Raw genomic sequence first — 20,412 nt, 5'->3', positions numbered from 1 at the left:
GTAAACAGGCGTTGATGTATGCAGCTGAAACTATCTTCAAAACAACTAATACAGCAGAAATTGACAGAATACTAAAAATAGAAAGAAGAATAATTAGGATATGTATAAATAAACAGTATAAAATAAATGGACATTGGAGAATAGCATCAAATGAAACAGTATATAAGAAAATAGAACCATTCATGAGCACGATCAGGAAGAAACACATCTCATTCTTTGGACATCTGATGAGAACTCCAGAAAACAGAATTAGTAAAAAAATAATACAAAAATTGTGGAATAGCAAGAGCGACATTAAATGGATCACAGAAATAAAGGAAGATATAAAAGAACTCAAAATTACAGTAGATAACCTAAAAAACAAGACAGAGAAAACCAGAATACTGCAAGACCTGCAAACCAGACTACAAATGAAAATCAGCAAAAGGAGTACAGGAAGAGTGGTCTCAGATGAAGAAAGAAAGAAAATATCTGAAAGAATGATGAAATATTTGGCAGACAGAAGAGCAAAACACCTTTCATATAAGAATAGACTCTAATAATTATATTACCTAAATATCATGTTAAGTTATTGTTGAGCCAAATTGTATCCCTGTGTAACAACTTGTTTACAACTTTGTATTTTTGACTAGAGTGGTCCAATGAAGGCCATAAAATAAATAATAAAATAATAATAATAAAGAAGTGGTAATGGAATAATGTGTTACACATCTAGAATGTTTCAATTCTTCTTTCTGTATGTCAGTCATTCTCTTTAGGTCATCAACTGTTTATGTGCTATTTTTAAGTCAAGCTGCATCACCATATGGTCTAACGGCAATTCTAAACTAAACATATAATTGTTTTTCTGTTCGTTGTGCACTGTGCAAGAGACAATCATCTGTGGTATCATATTTCTTTGTGGTGTTACCGTGGATCATTATTTGTCTGTCTCAAAACTCTTGTTCAATAACACTTATATTTACTTCAGAAATGGATTTTACCAGCAACTCTCATTGTTAAGTCCTTTGGTGTTTCTTTACCGCATAAAATTAGTTAATCCTTCTTCCTTTGGAACTACATATAGCCATTCATCACTGTATCTAAACACTTTGATTCAATGCAACAAATCTTTTTATGCAAACTTCTGGAATGTCTCTTACCGATTGTAATAGTTTTGCCTTACACTCTACAAGAACAAAAGTTGTAGTAATGATAGGAACTGTCTACACAGTCACCTATTTTTGCTTACTTCTTTGCAGTTTTAACTGTTCTGCTGAAAGTTTTGCGCATTGTCCTTTAGACTCGTCTACCAGTAAAAACTCTTTCTCTGGTTAAATGAAAATATGTTTTCCTTGCAAATGAGGAATCACTGTAGAAAATGGAAGCATTCTATACAAATTAAGAAAAATATTATCTATCAAAGGGATTTTATTTACATACCCTAGTACACTTCCAGATATGAAAACATGTAAATCATTCTCAATAATAAGTATTTGTTCAGAAGTTAACGTTTGTGCAACAAAATTTCGTAAGTATTACTTTTAATTCCGTCATTCCTTCCCGATCCTGTAAATAACGTTACAAGTGAATCATGACTATACAATTCGTTTCTCGTCATTGGTGCACCCTGATACACAGGCGTCATTTGTGTTCCTGAAGCTATTACTACAGCTGGCGGTTTGAACGTCTTCCTGTGAAGTCAATGAAAGTGGAATCATACATTTATAGAGTTTGAGGAATGTTTCCTTCCTTGTGATTACGTGGTATGTTGTGAATACTTACGGAATTGTGATGGATCAATAAGAGATCATCCACCTTGTCTGATTCCAGGCACGATCTTTTGCTGGACAGCAGGTGATGGGCCTGGCTAAAATTTCTCTCGCTGGTAGCACTAGTGGCAGGAATACAGAGAACTCTTCTGGCTACTACCGACAACCTTGGAAATAACCCCGCGTGCGTTTTCCAGCACTGTAAAATTTGTCCTTCGGCACAGCTACAGTCGGATTCGGAGAGCGAAAGGTACCTGTCGAGTTCATTGGTAGTAACTGTGTGTCCATCTTTGTCGTCCTCATCCGAACTCCAGTCCATCCTGGACTTTTTCATGGGAAGAACTTGGTTACTGTTTGCTTGAATGGACTCTAAACATGAATGTAAACATCTGTAAGATATTCCTGTCATCTTCAAATATGTATACACCGTAGTTAGAATTACTGGTTAATAAACGACTATATTTACGGTGACATTTTATACAGGGTGTTACAAAAAGATACGGCCAAACTTTCAGGAAACATTCCTCACACACAAAAAAATGGTTCAAAAAATGGCTCTGAGCACCATGGGACTTAACATCGATGGTCATCAGTCCCCTAGAACTTAGAACTACTTAAACCTAACTAACCTAAGGACATCACACAACACCCAGTCATCACGAGGCAGAGAAAATCCCTGACCCCGCCGGGAATCGAACCCAGGCGTGGGAAGCGAGAACGCTACCGCACGACCACGAGCTGCGGACACACACAAAGAAAGAAAATATGTTATGTAGACATGTGTCCGGAAACTCTTACTTTCCATGTTATTACTTCTCTTCAAATCACATTAATCATGGAATGGAAACACACAGCAACAGAACGTACCAGTGTGACTTCAAACACTTTGTTACAGGAAATGTTCAAAATGTCCTCTGTTAGCGAGGATACATACATCCACCCTCCGTCGCATGGAATCCCTGATGCGCTGATGCAGCCCTGGAGAATGGCGTATTGTATCACAGCCATCCACAATACGAGCACGAAGAGTCTCTACATTTGGTACTGAGGTTGCGTAGACAAGAGCTTTCAAATGCCCCCATGAAAGAAAGTCAAGAGGGTTGAGGTCAGGAGGGCGTGGAGACCATGGAATTGGTCTGCCTCTACCAATCCATTGGTCACCGAATCTGTTGTTGAGAAGCGCACGGACACTTCGACTGAAATGTGCAGGAGCTCTATCATGCATGAACCACATGTTGTGTCGTACTTGTAAAGGCACATGTTCTAGCAGCACAGGTAGAGTATCCCGTATGAAATCATGATAACGTGCTCCATTGAGCGTAGGTGGACGAAACTAAAATGAGCTCTAACATGGAAATTAAACGTTTCCGGACACATGTCCACATAACATCTTTTCTTTATTTGTGTGTGAGGAATGTTTCCTGAGAGTTTGGCCATACCTTTTTGTAACACCCTGTATACAGGGTGATCAAAAGTCACCATAAATTTGAAAACTTAATAAACCACTGAATAATGTAGATAGAGAGGTAAAAATTGACACACATGCTTGGAATGACATGGGGTTTTATTAGATAAAAAAAAAAAAAAGTTCACAAAATGGCCGACAGATGGCGCTGGACAGCAGGTAACTGCTACCGTGACGGGTGAGAGGTACGCTGATATGTTACAGAATCGCATCATCCCCAGCCTGGCTAATAAACACCTGCTGGAAAGTACGATGTTTATGCAGGATGGCGCTCCAGCCCATATTGCTAGACGCGTGAAAGATCTCTTGCGCGCGTCGTTTGGTGATGATCATGTGCTCAGCCGCCACTTTCGTCATGCTTGGCCTCCCAGGTCCCCAGACCTCAGTCCGTGCGATTATTGGCTTTGGGGTTACCTGAAGTCGCAAGTGTATCGTGATCGACCGACATCTCTAGGCATGCTGAAAGACAACATCCGATGCCAATCCCTCACCATAACTCCGGACATGCTTTACAGTGCTGTTCACAACATTATTCCTCGACTACAGCAATTGTTGACGAATGATGGTGGACATATTGAGCATTTCCTGTAACGAACATCATCTTTGCTTTGTCTTACTTTGTTATGCTAATTATTGCTATTCTGATCAGATGAAGCGCCATCTGTCGGACATTTTTTGAACGTTTGTATTTTTTTGGTTCTAATAAAACCCCATGTCATTCCAAGCATGTATGTCAATTTGTACCTCTCTCTCTACATTATTCCGTGATTTATTCAGTTTTCAAATTTATACTGACTTTTTGATCACCCTGTATATCGCACAAATTACATCAAAACGCATTGTGGAACGTTTAAGCTGTGAAACCTTTCCCAAATATCACATTGTAGACGTAATAAATGTTGATCTAACGAAAGATGGCAGATTAGACAAACAAATATTTGTTTACTAATTGGTTTCAGTGAATGAACCTTCCCGTTTATGGGTAGCTCCGAGTACAATCGTCGAACTTCAGCATACGCGGCTTGCTTTTCGTCTGCTGTGAGTTTCTTCAAATGACGCCGTGATGGCCATAGAACTGTGGCAACGTAATGGATAGCCTCAATTTTGCACTTCTCTGTGATGAAGCATGCTGCTCTCCTTTTTACTTTCGCCATGAGTTGAAAAGGAAACGCAATATACATAACTGCACTTTGATAATTCAACAGTTGTATAAAGGATTGTAACCTATAGAAAGTGTTCTTACCTCGTTGTCACTGTCTATTGGTTCACAATGATGTAACAGACACTTGTACCACAGCAGCATTATTATATTTGCAGTTTGCAAATCCAAACCCGCTTCTTTAAAGGGGGTTAGAAAAGCGACGTCGTCTCGTACGCACCCTTCTTGGAAGGTTTCTAAGAGTGTCGATTGCCCCCGGGATTCTAGTAGATCTCGAATATCGTCGATTTGACTTATGACGGAATTGAGCATTAACAGTATACTGTTCCACCGAGTTACAGCTTCTTGCTTCACAGAGCGCCGCAGACGCCCCGAGTGACCCGATCTCTTCAAATAGCCTACTATAGCTCTTGCTGATAGTAGACACGACAGGATTTCAGGGGCTTCATCTTCTAAAAACGTCTCTTGAAATGTGTGACGAAGTGCAGTCATCAAGCAGTGATCAAAGCAAGGCAAACGGTTGTAAGATTCATGTGCCTTCTTCATATTAGCTCCTTGGTCGGTGACAAAGTAACATTTCGTAAGATCATTCTTGTTAATTCCTAATGCAAGCATCCGCTCTTCGATGTCGTGCCATATGTTCTCTCCTGTCTTAGGTACGTCCGGAAACTCGGTTGTTATCAAGACAAGCGTTTCTAGCTGCCACTCATCATTCACATAATGCGACGTCACACTCCAAAAATTTCTGTTCTTGTAGTTATCAGATCATAGATCAGCGTCTGAAGCGCAAATTTTGTTCTTTAAGGCACATATTAGCTTCGGCACCATTGTCACATATATTTTGTCTGCCTTTTCTTTAATATACCGCTATACAGTGGTAGAATGCGGAAGAACATCTTCTATACTGACTTTGCCGTAAGTGGCGCCAACATTGATGAGCTCCTGCGAATAATTCTTGATGCCAATCTTACTACAAGTATTTAACAGTAGCAAATCTATTCCACTCATATCGACCAACCTATCAACAACAACTTTCTTTATCCTACTTGGTACTGCAAGTGGCCGGTGGACTTCTGCTACGCATTTACTTTTGCAGTGCCGAATCATACCTGTTGTGCTTGACTGGTACGAAAGTATGGTATCACATGTGGTACATTGCACGAAACCAGCAGAAGCCTGCGTGACAGGATCCACTACAAGTGCAAATGATTTCCAAGCTTCACTTTTCGCCTCCTCTTCCAACATGTCTTTCTTCTTCAGGACTAATGAGCCGCTCCTAATTCTCTCCATAATACTTATCTTCGTTTCATGAATGGAACGTTTACGACCTTTACGTGGTTTATCCATAACGCTGTTTGCACTGCTCAAAGCCAGGTTGTCAACTGCATTTACACACGGTTTCTAATGCGATTCGGCACTGTAGAGCGCGCGACGGTTGTACTGTCACCGGCCGAGATTGTGAGTATGCTCGAGCGCCCGGCAGTGCTCGACAGTCCAACCGATAACCGAGAGGTGGAGGACAACCAGCCATATGGTGCATTAGATGGCCACAGCCGTATCGCAGCGTGGGCCTTTCCCAGCCGTCGAGCAGTGGCACGAAATGGGAAATGCTCGAGCAGTTGTTTTCATCGAAATGCAGAGCTCTACTTTCCACCCCTTGCTCTTGAAACTGCTCATTTGTCTGTACTGAGTAAACAGTCTGGTTTACTCCTGCTAGTGTGGCCCTTAACACTAGCATCTGTCCCTTAGTTAACCTTAGTAATCCTTCTGATTGTTTCCCCACTGTCTCTATGTGCTCTTTAAAATACATTGCATCAGAATCACCTAATGTACTGAAAAGTATTTTAACTCACTTGTCCTACAAAACTGAAGACACTTCTTTTTCTTAAGTCTTGTGCTTTGTCAGCTGCTGCCGACCTGTGACTTACTTCTACATGCTGTGTTACTAGTTGGTGTAACAGTCAACATTCTATTAACCATACAACCACTTGCTGAAATATAAATCTGCATTGTTACACAGCTGCCTTTGGTATCTTTCCGTGTTTTGAAGCCGCTCTGTTATAGTATCCAGATTTTTTTTAACAATTCTCCATGTGGTACTATATATTTCTAATTTTCCTGTATTACCAACAAATAATCATGAAGACCTTGGAAACTTCAAAATCAGTCAGAAGATATGCTGTAGCTGAGGGTGTGGAGGTTATTTTACATGGAAGGAAACACGAGGGACTTAATAATGAAAGATGATGATAAAATAAGTTTTTGCAGGAAATATATGGGTTGTGTTCATACAAATGGATAATGATTCACAGTAACACCCCGAAGAAATATGTGATATCACAGATAATACAACCAGTTGCTGTTGCATAGTGCACAACGAAAAGAAAAACAGTTCGATGTTAAATTTAGAATTACTGCCAGTCCATTTGGTGATGCATCTTGACGACTTTCAAATAGCAGGTAAACAGTTAGGAAGAGTTGGAACATTCTACACTGAATTGCCATTTCTGAAACTGAAAAGAATTGGTTCAACATGTACTTTTGTTGTATTATTTCTTTTAATTCTCATTATTACCTTAGGGTTCTCTACTAGTTTCGTTCAAATGGACCTCTCCACTGTTAATCTATCTTTCTATATCTATCATGTCTTCCTACTCATCGAGTAGACATATTTGGTCACATATTTTAAATTCCTTCACGTTCTGTTTCTAATCATACTGTTCCTTACTGGTTTTCTCATTCTTTATTATTAACTCTTTTACTATTCCGTGTGTTTCCTGCATTCTTACTCTTAATTTATTCACATAAGATCTATACTGACTCCAGCTGCAATATTCCTGGTATATATGCTTTTCTTCCACACTGTAGTCTGAATGGTGTGTATCATGTGCTGCTGTGTTATGTTGTATTAAACACAAAAATTGCACATGGTTCCCACTTTTCCCAATAACTTTGATTCCCTATTGCAAAATGTCTCAGATATTTGATAAGAGTGTGATGACTTATATACAGCGTACTATTAGATTCTGGGCAGTAAGCTGTAGTCTGCATACACCTAACCCTAACAACTTACATGCTCTTAAAAACATCACTCGAGAAATTAGAATCTTGGTCCATAAAAAGAATTGACAGAATACCATGATTTAATACTACACTGACAAAAAAAATTGCAACACAAAAAAATAATTAAAGTAGAGTAATGAAATTTTGGGAAAACGTATGGCTAGGTAACATATTTAAGTTATTAACAATGGAATGTCACAGGTTGAAGTAAGTGCAAGATAAGCCATCACAAATGTGTAATGCTGGTAGATTAATAACTGGTGTAATCACCAGAATGTCAAATGCAAGCATGCGAACGTACATGCATTGTATTGTACAGGCACTGGATGTCAGTTTAGTGGATGGAGTTCCATGCCTGTTGCACTTCGTCAGTCAATACAGGGACAGTTAATGCCATTTGTGGATGAAGTTGGAGTTGTCATCCAATGATGTTCCATATGTGTTCAATTAAGAAACATGTTATGATTGAGCAGGCCAAGACAACATGTTGACACACCCAAGAACTTGTCAGGTTACAATAGCTGTATATGGGCTAGCATTACCCAGTTGAAAACACCTCCTGGAACACTGTTCATGAATGGCAGCACAACGGATCAAATCACCAGATGACATACGAGATTGCAGTCAGGGTGCATGGGATAAACACGTGAGTGCTCCTGCTGTCATACAAAATCACACCCCAGATGTAGGTCCACTGTGCCTAGCATGCAGGCAGGTCGGTTGCAGAACGTCAACTGGCCTCCTCCTAACCAACACATGGCCATCACTGGCCCCTAGCCAGAACCAGCTTTCATCAGAAAACACAATCGATCTCTACTGTGCCCCGCAATGAATCTCTCTTGACACCACTGAAGTCACAAAAGGTGGTGGTTTGGGGTCAGTGGAATGCACGATATAAGATGTGTGGCTTGGAGCTGTCATTAAGTATTCTCTGTAGTGTCATGTGGCCACCAGGAGCCCAGTTTTCTTGCGACCCTACATTCTGGCGACCACCACTGCCAGCCATCATGCACAGTGGCTACACTCCTGCCCAGTATTTATGCAGTGCCACAGAAGGAACATCCAACTTCTCACAGTCCTATCACACAACCTCATTTAAACTCAGTGTAGTGTTGATAATGGCATCTTTGTCACCTTAAAGGAATTATTGACCACATCTGTTCACCACATCCAATCTCAAATGTAACTGGAGCTCACAACCTTTACAGTGTGTATTTAAAGAAAACCTGATTTGAACCCTCATAGTGGTGCTACTGGCGCCACTCCTATGTCACTTGTGTGAAACTTGAATAGACATCATCTTCCAGATGTAGAAACATGCCGATCAGCTTTTGTTTATGTCACATAACGCCTTTCTGGTGCTACAAATTGTTTTCCGTCAGTGTATGTGTGTAACTAACACTTCAGCTATGTCTTTCTATTAGTGTCTATGTCTTTCTATTAGTGCAGCTAATGAAACATTAACATATACCTCTTACCTGTACTTGATGCATCTAACGGAGCTACTATTTCCACTGAACACTTTTCAAACTCTGTCTCAGTGTCAGTAATCTCTACAAGCATTCTTGTTATCCCTAGTGTTATTTCTCTGACTTGGTGTACACTTTAGTATATAGTCATTAATATCAGGCTTCATTCTGTGTCACTGATTGTACGATTTCATTCTCTCGGAAGTCCTATGCATCCTTGGTGTCCTCCCAACAGATTATCATGCATCACTCGTAATATGTTCTCCTTCACTTGAGTGTTAATTTCCTCTTTGCTATCTGTTTCCTTTTCTACTTCTAGGATTACTTTCTCTTGTGGCACAGTCATGGGATTACTTTCCCACTTGCTTCCACTACAGAGCTCTCCTCTGTCTGTACAGTAGCATTTTCACAAGCCAGCTGTTTCTCATCTATTTGTTCCTGTTCTCTAGGCATTAGCATTACTGTTTACTGTAACAGGTTTGTAGATTACCTCATAATCATACTCTTCAAGCTTCAGTCTCCACTGAAGGAGTCTCAAACTCAGATCTTTTATGCTAAAGATCCATGTTAGCAGCTTGTGGTCTGTTACCAGTGTAAATCTTCACCCGTGTATGTATGGTCAGAAAAGTTTCTATGCATTTGCTATAGCCAACAATTCTTTTCTGGTGGTTTTATTGTATAATTCCACCTTTTTCACTGAAATGGATGTGTATGCAATGGCAAAGGATTCACCAATTTTCTTACTTTGCAACAAAACTACCGGCAGGGCTGCTCTGCTTGTGTATGTTGTCACTACGAATGGCTTCTCAAACTCTGCATACTGAAGTAATGGTTGGTTATCAGTTTCTCCTTCATTTCCTCAAAAGCATGTTTTTGTCCTCAGTCGGTTCATATTCCTCTCCTTTCTCTAGCAGTTCATGAACTGGTTTCACGATTTTGCCGAAGTTTGCAATAAACTGTCAGTGGTACCCAATTAGGCCTACAAATCCTTTTAGTCTTTAGCTGTTCTTGGCAAAGGAAAGAACTTTACCTTCTTCACCTTTGCCATGTCCAGTGACATTTCCTTGTCATAATACAATGGCCTAAAAATATCACTTCTTTCCTTAGGAACTCAAGCTTATCCAGTTGCAGATTTCATTAAGCTCTCATTATGCTCCTGCACATTTCTTTCATATATTGTTGAGATAACCAAAACAATTTACCTTGTGCTGACTTTATTCATCAGCTACTGGAAATATCTTGAGGGTGCTTTCAGTCCCACTGGCATTCTCTGATACTCCTAATGCCAGTAATTTGAACTGAACACAGTTTTCTCTCTATCCTTCCTATCTGTCAATATTTGATGGTATTCACTTGCAACGTCAAGTACTTTGTCTGCCCTAGTTGATCCAAGATAACGGAGATAGTCAGCAGTGAAAATGCATCATCTATAGTAACATCATTTAATTCCTTGTAATTTACTATGACTCTCCACTTCTGTTTGCCACTGGTGTCTATCTTTTTTGAAAACAACAATAAAGGTGCATTCCATGTGCTCTTGCTTTTGACGATTATGCCATCTTTCACCATTTGCTCAATCTGTCCTTTTGAGACTTCTCAAATCTGGTACAGTCTAGCATTCACCACCTTCCCTCCGTCTACCTGCGCTATTGGTATTCTGTGTTTTACTGCAGATGTATATGACTATTTATCACCACATTGATAGAATTTATCTTCATACTCTGTGCAAACTGCCACTTACGCACACTTCTCTTCCGCATTTAGGTGAGCAATTCTCATTTATTCCAAAAAGCACTAATACAACTTTCTGTCTTCTCTATGGTTTCCTTGCTGCCATTTACTTCAGATACTTTCAATACTCATTAAGGCTCCCGTCACTAACCCAATGTTCTTCACCTGCACTTTGTCCTCTGACGAATTCATTGCAGTACATCTACATCTATACTCCGCTAGCCACCAAGTGATGTGTGGCGGAGGGCACAATTCGCGCCAAAGTCATATTTCCCTCCACTCTGTTCCACTCGCAAGGTAAGATCAACTGTCTTAACACTTCAGCACGAGCTCTAATTTCCCTTATCTCTGAATGGTGATCATTGCACTATTTGAAAGTTTGTGGTAATAATATATGCTCTACATCCTCGGTGAAGATCGGATTTCGGAATTTAGTGAGCAGCCCCTTCTGTTTAGTGCGCCGTCTATCTGCAAGTGCGTCCCACTTCAAACTTTCTATGAGATTTGTAATGTTCTGGCGATGGCTAAATGTACCAGTCATGTATCTTGCCACTCTTTTTTGGACCTTCTCAATCTCTTGAATCAGACCCAACTGGTAAGGGTCCCATACAGACAAACAATACTCTAAGACTGGACAGACTAATGTATTGTAAGCTATTTCCTTTGTTGAAGGACTGCATCACTTCAGGATTCTACCAATTGAAATACGGCTTCCCGGAAAGACACAAGTTGAAAATATGGTCACTATTTTTTATTAACTTAAATTTGCCATATTTCGTGACAGTACCTTTTCCATTAGATGTTTGCAAGGCGATATAAGTCTTGGCTTCAGTTGTCTAAGTATGATTCCACAATGCATCGTTATCGGCTGCATAAATGACGTGGTTCAAAGTGTTTCTCTCATTTTGGTGTTTCAAATACAGTTTCTTCTTTATAGTCAATACAAAAATAATAGTAACATAATTCAAATTTATTTAGGACTTCGACCTTCACAATGTTCTTCCATCAACACACACCAACAGTTAGATGCCGACTGACTATAGTCAAAGACACCTCCAACGTCAAAGATACTTTACACAATCCACAAGTTTCCATTTGTAATCAGTCTCTTTGCTGTTCTTCGATACATTTCCTAATAGTAAACAATATGCTTTCACTCTCAAAAAAACAGAGGTAAATTAACATATGATAAGACAAATTATAATAAATTCTGACAAAAATATAAGAAAACATTTACACTTCGGTATCGAAAAATGTGGTAAAAAAAATAACATTTCCCAGATCCATTACAACTGCTCCCCAGGGCTTTTGTTGTTATGGACATATACAACAAAATCCCGACCACTCTCAGTAATGGATCTGTATTACACAATTAGTACACTAATGATGCAGTCTGATAACCTCTTCCAAATTTGGACTCTTTGAATCTGTGGACTTGTTACTGGCTGTTGTCGCAATGATACTTCCCCATCAATCTCATACAAAAAAAATTCAAGTAAAGAAATTATTTGACATGACAAATATACATGGTATAAAACATACATGAAAAATATTCTAACATACAGCATACAGATTGAAAATAATAGAAAGGTAAAACTCCTTTGCTAGAATAAGATTTAATTTAATTTTTTTTATACATATATATTTTTTTTAACTTCTGATTTTTTTTATTTTTATATTTTTTTTATTAGTCATGGTTTTTTTGTTTTTGTATATTTTTTTTGCTTAAGATTTTCTTTTTAAAATTCTTTTTTACTCATGTTTTTTTTTTCATTTTGTATTTTTTTTATGATTTTCTTCTTTTAGTACAGCTAAAGATACATCAGTATTATCTAAATTTTTTGCAATTATTTATGTACACTTTCCTCTCTACTACAATATTACTACAAGTCACATTCTTATGAAGAGTACTTTTGCTCCCCACAACATCAGTATAAACAACAATAATCTGCTCATATATCATGAGGCTTTATCTAAAATTGGTTTTGAAACTTATACCTTTGCATGCATGTCCTCACATGCATGCCTTCACCCACAGGGAAGACTTAGCTTCCAAAAATAAGAAAAATTCAGAAATGCTCACTATGGAGACTTTTTTTTGTAAAAAAGTAAAAATAAATCTTTCTCTCATTCTTTGTTACAACAGTGTTTTTTCATCAGTTTCAATTAACATGTGACTTCAAATTATTAAATTATACATGCAAATATACATACTTGGTTGTACAGGTAGTTTTGTCCTAACAAGCATATTCCAGTGGAGGACTTTTGTTTTTGATGATAATAGATTATTTAAATTTTTTTTTTGAAATTATGATTTCTGTTTATACAGTTTTAAAGAGACAACATTCCTGAGACCAAATAATTTCTTTGACTTAGGATACACCAAACGATAAGCATTAGGGTGTGGATTTTCTATGACTTCAAAAGGCCCAATATAGATATCAAAGAATTTTTTAATTTCTGAAGTTAACATTTTTGATTTTTCATGAGATTTGACCAGAACAAGATCCCCAATTTTAAAAGTGGTTAATCTTACCCTATTGTTATGTCTTTTATTCCTCTTTTCCCCTTGTTTCCTCATAGTTTCCCTGACAATATCTTCTCTCTCTTGCATAGTTAAAGGTGTACATATAGGAAATTCAATAACTTCTGATATAAGATTTGGAGGTCTAATATTAAACATAATCTCATACGGTGAAAATCCTGTGGAACTATGTTGTAGGCTATTCATAATATCTTCAAAATTTCGAATGTGCTCAAACCAAGTTGGATGTTTATGGCTACAATAGGTTCTACAAAGTCTCCCAATTTCCCTCATATATCTTTCTGCAGGATTGGTGGACGGAGAATAAACAGATATAAGTATATGCTTCAATTTTGATCTTTCAATAAACTTTTTCCAAATTTTTGAGGTAAACTGTGAACCATTATCTGATAATATAGCTTTTGGTTTACCCACCTGTGCGAAATAATCTCTTTCAATTTTTATTATAATTTCATGGCTAGTAGCTTTTTTCACTGGATATAGTTTAATTAATTTTGAAAATACATCTACCATTACAAATATGTAACAGTGACCACCTTTACTCTTTGGTAACATTCCATATAAGTCCACTGCGATAAGATCTAAAGGTTTTTCCGGAATAATGTTTTGCATCTCTCCACCACATCTTTGATTGCTCACTTTAACTCTCTGACATTTGTCACAGGTTGCCAATTCTTTTCTTACCTTCTTTCCAATATTGTAAAAATAAACATTTTCTTGTATCTTTTGAATGCACTTCTGTATCCCACAATGACCAAAACTTTCATGTATGTAAATGATCAGCTTATCAGCATCTGCCTCTGGCCAACACAGTTTCCAATTATCAGAATCTACATCTGTTCTCCGAAATAAAATCCCCTTATGTAATTTGTAAAATTTATCAAGTTTCTCATACCCCTTCTTGCCTAAACATTCTTTGATTAATTTCCAACTCTGATCCAAATTTTGATTTTTTCTAATTTTGTTACACATAGCTCTAATTGTTTTCTCATTTTCCACCCCTTTCAAGTATCAAATTTTAAATTGCTTTTCCTCCTCTTGTTCAAAAATCTCCTTTTCTCCCCCAATTGGTAACCTTGAAAGTGAATCAGCTACTACATTCTCAGAACCTTTAATGTGTTTGATCTCGAAGTCAAACTGTTGCAGAAATATTGCCCATCTGGTCAATCTACTGTGGTATAATTTGCACTCTTGTAAGTAACTCAAAGCTTTATGATCCGAAAATACTATGGTTTTATGTCCAATAAGGTAAATTCTAAATTTTGTAAAAGCCCAATGAATTGCCAAAAGTTCCTTCTCTGTGACTGTATAATTTTTCTCATGCTTGAGCAACATTCTGCTTGCAAATGCTATGGTACAATGTATCTTAACTCTATTCTCTACTCTTTCTTGAAATAACTCTGCTCCAAGCCCATAATTACTGCTATCAGTGTTCAAACAAAATGGTAAATTAAAATCAGGTCTGTGTAATAAGTGTTGCTTCCTCAACTCTTGCTTAATTTTATCAAACTCTTCCTGACAACTTTTATCCCAAACCCAAACAGTGCTTTTCTTAAGTAACTGACTTAAACGTGGTGCATTCAGACTCTGATCACTTATATGTTTTCGGTAATAACCGCATAACCCAAAGAACGACTTTAATTGTTTTTTAGTCTTAGGAATTTCTGAAATTGCTTTAATTTTTTCTGGATCTGCCAAAATTCCCTTGTCTGTGACAACATGACCCAAAAATTTTAATTCAGAAACTGCAAATTTACATTTCTCTAATTTCAATGTCATCCCCCCTTTTCTAAGTTTTTCACAAACTGACTTCAAAATCAAAAAAATGTTCCTCCCAATTTTGCCCTGTAACCAAAATGTCATCTACATAGATTATCAGTTTAGACGCAAGTTCTTGCCCCAGTACATGATCCAAAGCTCTTACAAATTCGGAAACAGAAGAATTTAACCCAAATGGCACAACACAATATTGGTAACTCCTACCATTGTACAAGAAAGCAGTATATTTTCTAGAATTAACCGAAAGTGGTACTTGATGAAAACCCGAAGTTAGATCCAAACTTGACATATATTTTATATCTGTAAATTTATAGAGTAACTCATCAATATTTTCAGGATGGTCTGTCTGTCTGAACAAAATTTTGTTTAAGTGTCTAGAGTCCAAAACCAATCTTACTCCACCATCTTTTTTCGAAACTACTACTAGAGGATTATTATATGCACTGATACTCCTTTCTATTATATTACATCCTTCCATCTTTTTCAGCTCTTTCTCAACAGCAGGTCTTTTTGATATTGCAATACTGTATGGTTTTATGAAAAATGGTTCATGAGGTTTTACCCGAAGCTCACACTGGTAACCCTTTACTCTACCAGGTATGTCACTGAAAACATCACTGTATTCCCACAGCAGATTTTCTAACTGTTGTTTTTGCTCCCCAGATAAATTTTGTGTTTCTGAAATTTTCAAATTTACTAAATTCCTAAATTCAACTTCATCAGTATCAAATCTATGAGTTTCAATATTCTCCAATCTATTTTCTTTTAGTAAATTGATACTGTCAAAATTTCCATTACTCTGATCACCAAGTGTGTTCACAAAATTTGTCTGAATGTATTCCCTTTCACTAGTTTCTATCAAAAGTTTTCTTCCAACCCAATCAAATGCTGTATTTACTTTTACTATCCAATTCATACCCAAAAGAAAATCTTCATTAAATTCCTGAATTACAAAACATCCATGTGTGAACAACTTGCCTTCAATTAAAAATGTCACTAAAGCCTGGCTTTTTACCAATTTACTGCTCTTCCCAGTAGCACCTTTTATCTTTACCCCAACTGGCATTTCAACATAATCTTTCCCCACTTTCAATTTCTTGCTTAACCTTTCAGATATTCCCGAGATCTCACTTCCTGTATCGATTAAACATTTACCAATCCATGACCCAATTTGAACTTTTATATAAGGACTGCAAAATTGATCACTTTTCTCAGAACCTGTATCCTCATGTAATAAATCACTTTCAATTTCCCCAAACCTATACTTATCAGAATCATATGGTATATCATTACATGTATTATTTGTCACAGTTATAAAATTTGCACAAGATACAAAATTGTCATTAGTACTCTCTATTATCTCAAATTGCCAAGAATTTTCATCCAAATCACATTGTATACTACTGAAGTATTTATCCTTCAGCTTTTCAAAAATAAAATATCTCATCTTTTTCCACCACTCAGGACATACAGTTTCACATACATTAATAAGCATCTTTCTAAAGTTCTTGTCAAAAGAAATAGTTTCACTGTTCAGCCATATATTCATAAGAAATGTGCGTGTGTCATTAGTATCTGTAAAAGTTTCACTTAGGCTAGAAGTTATACATGTGTCATCATCATTTGTGTAGTCAGATTCTTTACCAGCAACATCTAAATTCACACTTTTACATACACCCAGCTTGCGAGCTTTATTCATCCTGGTAACATCCCTGGGAATTTCTATAATATTCTCACTATTTAATCCATTTTCAACCATGTGTATACCCAACTCCCTATTTAAACTAATGAAATACCTTTCCTCAACATCATCATCAATACCATTACCATCATTATCAACAACATCATTATCATTACACATATTCAGGTCATACACATTCAAATTATCCTCCAAAATATTATTTCCCCTTTCTAAAGTTACCAGATCCCTTTCACCAACCTTTTCATTCTCACAGCATGCATTCTCTCTTTCATTCACATACATCTCTGAACTACTACAAATTACACCATCTGACAAAGTGTTGTTCTTTTCTGCCCAAGTGTAAAACTCTGTTAAATTAAATGAATCACAATTACTTTTATCTACTGTATGTTCTTGTGTATTGAAAATGCTATCTTTATCATCATTATTTTCCTCTTGAAATTTCTTCAATAAGTAACAACTAATGACCTCATGTGATAGCTTAGGTTTGGAACTGTCATGTTTGAGTTTATGATAGTCACATCCATTGGTCCTTTCATCATGCTCACCTTCTGCCTCAACCTTGCGGACCTTCAAGGGGGCGTCTACTCGTTTTTTATTTCCGGTTCCTGTTTGAATTGCTGATTATGGTTCTGCCAATATCTCTGATCAACATTTCTGATCCCATTCCTATGCCAAACATTACCTGATTGTTGGTAATTTCTATTGTACTGACCTCTATCAAAATTTCTGTGATTTTGATCACTAAAGTGTTCTCTATTTTGTTGATTATTAACGCAAAAATGTTGTTCTTGTTTTGGATAAAAATTATGGTCCTTCTTTTCAAAATTGCTATATCTCCCTGAATTTTGACTGACGCCATGAAAATTGTTTTGTTCCCTTTTTTTAAAGTTGTCATTTCCCCAATTTTGACCATCACCTATCTGAGTAAACCCACTGTGTGTTCTTGTTGTTACCCTATCCAACTTATCAATATAATTGAGACACTGCTCTACATTACTGTCAGGACAATGAACTAAACTCAACTGCATTGCTGATGGCAATCTTCTCTTTAAGGTATCAATTTTGATCAAGTCATCCAAAGGTTTTGTTAAATGAATAAGTTTTTGAAGTTCACTTTTGCAAAATTGTTTCATGTTCCCATCTGATTCTCTATAGTTTCGCCCATTCAAAAATTCACTTTTGATTCTAGTTTGTTTAAGATCATCCCAAAATTTTTCCAGAAATTTTGATTCAAATTCTGAAAAGGTCATCCCCAAAGTTACAATCTGGTTTGCCCAAGTCAAAGCTTCCCCTTCCAAGAATTTTTTCACAAATTTAATTTTTATTTCATCTGGTGAGTGAGGTAAAAAACAATCCCTACAATACTGTATAAAATCAACGGGATGTAAGGGTCCATCTGCCGAAAAGTGCTTCACTGGAATATTAGATACAAGATTACATGTGTTGACATTGTAATTTTTGCTTTGAAATTCAATGTCAAAATTTTCAATTTTTTCGCTAAGTTCTTTGACAGATTTTTTGTTTTCTAAATCATTGCATTCTACTTTTTCTTCTAGAGTAACCAAGCGATTGTCAATTTTTTGTTCTACATTTTTTACTAAAACTTTTGTATTCTCATCCAAATTTTTAATTTCCCCTTTTATCTCATTAAAATCAATTAAATTTATTTCCCTATCTGTCAGTAACTCATTTTTTACAGTATTAATTTCACCACTCAATTTAGCATCAATTTCATTTACTTTTGCTTCCACAGATTCAATTTTTTCCTCAACACTGCCAACTCTGTTCGAAAGCTCACCCATTTGGGTATTGACTGCTTGGACTTGCAACAAAATGTTATCAATTTTTTCATCCCAGTACGTCTTATTGTCGTTGCAAAACCACGTTTTCCATCCATGTGATTGTTGACTAAAATTCTTGAAGTATTTTCTTCTGTCGAAAATTATATTTTTTGCCGAAACACTTCTTCTCCAAAACTTTTACTTCCCGATGAACACAAACACTGTAACACACATTCTGAAGAAACTGGTATTAACACACAAAAATTTTCTTCCTCGTAGCACTGTTGAAGATCTCGTGAACACAATATCCCGGCACTGAGCTCCCAGTTGAAATACGGCTTCCCGGAAAGACACAAGTTGAAAATATGGTCACCATTTTTTATTAACTTAAATTTGCCATATTTCGTGACAGTACCTTTTCCATTAGATGTTTGCAAGGCGATATAAGTCTTGGCTTCAGTTGTCTAAGTATGATTCCACAATGCATCGTTATCGGCTGCATAAATGACGTGGTTCAAAATGTTTCTCTCATTTTGGTGTTTCAAATACAGTTTCTTCTTTATAGTCAATACAAAAATAATAGTAACATAATTCAAATTTATTTAGGACTTCGACCTTCACAATGTTCTTCCATCAACACACACCAACAGTTAGCTGCCGACTGACTATAGTCAAAGACACCTCCAACGTCAAAGATACTTTACACAATCCACAAGTTTCCATTTGTAATCAGTCTCTTTGCTGTTCTTCGATACATTTCCTAATAGTAAACAATATGCTTTCACTCTCAAAAAACAGAGGTAAATTAACATATGATAAGACAAATTATAATAAATTCTGACAAAAATATAAGAAAACATTTACACTTCGGTATCGAAAAATGTGGTAAAAAAAATAACATTTCCCAGATCCATTACACAATGAACTGCAATCTAGAGTTTGCCTTACCTGTTACTTGTGTAATCTGATCATATCATTTCAAATAGTCACACCCAAATACTTGATGGATGTTACCGCTTCCAAAGACTGGGCATTTATTTTTTACTCATACATTAATGGGGATTTTCGCCTTGTTATATACAGTAGGTTACACTTACTAATATTGAGAGATAACTGCCAGTCATTACACTACACATTAATTTTCTGCAAATCATCATTGATTTGTTCACAACTTTAGTGTGATACTACTTTCCTGAAGACTACAGTATTATCGACAAGCAGCCTAATGCCGCTTAATACCATCAACCAGATCGTTTATGTAAATCGTAAAAAGCAGCAGACCTATTACGCTGCCCTGGGGCATACCTGAAGTTACGCTTGTTTCTGTTGAAGTCACCCCGTTCAGGACGACAAACTACTCCCTGTCTGTTAGAAAACTGTCTATCCAACCGCATATGTGATTGAATAGACCGTAAGCGCGCACTTTTTGGAGAAAGCGACAGTGTGGAGCTGTGTCAAACACCTTTCGAAATATGGCATCAACCTGGGAGCTGGTACCTAGAGCATGTTGTATATCATGCACAAAGAGGGCCAGCAGTGTCACGCATGACTTCTGTTTCCTAAAACCGTGCTGGTTTCTGCAGATGAGCTTCTCAGTCTAGAAAGGTCATTATGTCTGAACACAATATGTGTGCCATGATTCTACAACAAATTGATGCCAGTGAAATTGACAGGTAATTTTGTGCATCCAGTTTTCTACCCTCTTTATAGATTGCTATGACCTGGGCCTTCTTCCAGTCCTGTGGTACTTTCCACTGTTCCAATGATCTCTGATAGATGATGGATAAAAATGGAGCTAATTTGTAGCATAGTCAACATATAATATTACAGGGATACTGTCTGGGCCAGATGCCTTCCTGGCATCTAAGGATCTTAACTGTTTTACAATCCCAGATACACTAAACACTATCTCAGGCATCACTGTGTTTGTTTGATAATTGAAAGGGGGAATGGTGCTGCAGTCC

The sequence above is a fragment of the Schistocerca nitens genome, chromosome 4, assembly GCF_023898315.1.
Source record: "Schistocerca nitens isolate TAMUIC-IGC-003100 chromosome 4, iqSchNite1.1, whole genome shotgun sequence".
In the NCBI taxonomy this organism is placed as follows: domain Eukaryota; kingdom Metazoa; phylum Arthropoda; class Insecta; order Orthoptera; family Acrididae; genus Schistocerca; species Schistocerca nitens.
The sequence above is the reverse complement of the archived record's forward strand: the minus strand, read 5'-3'. Positions refer to the sequence as shown.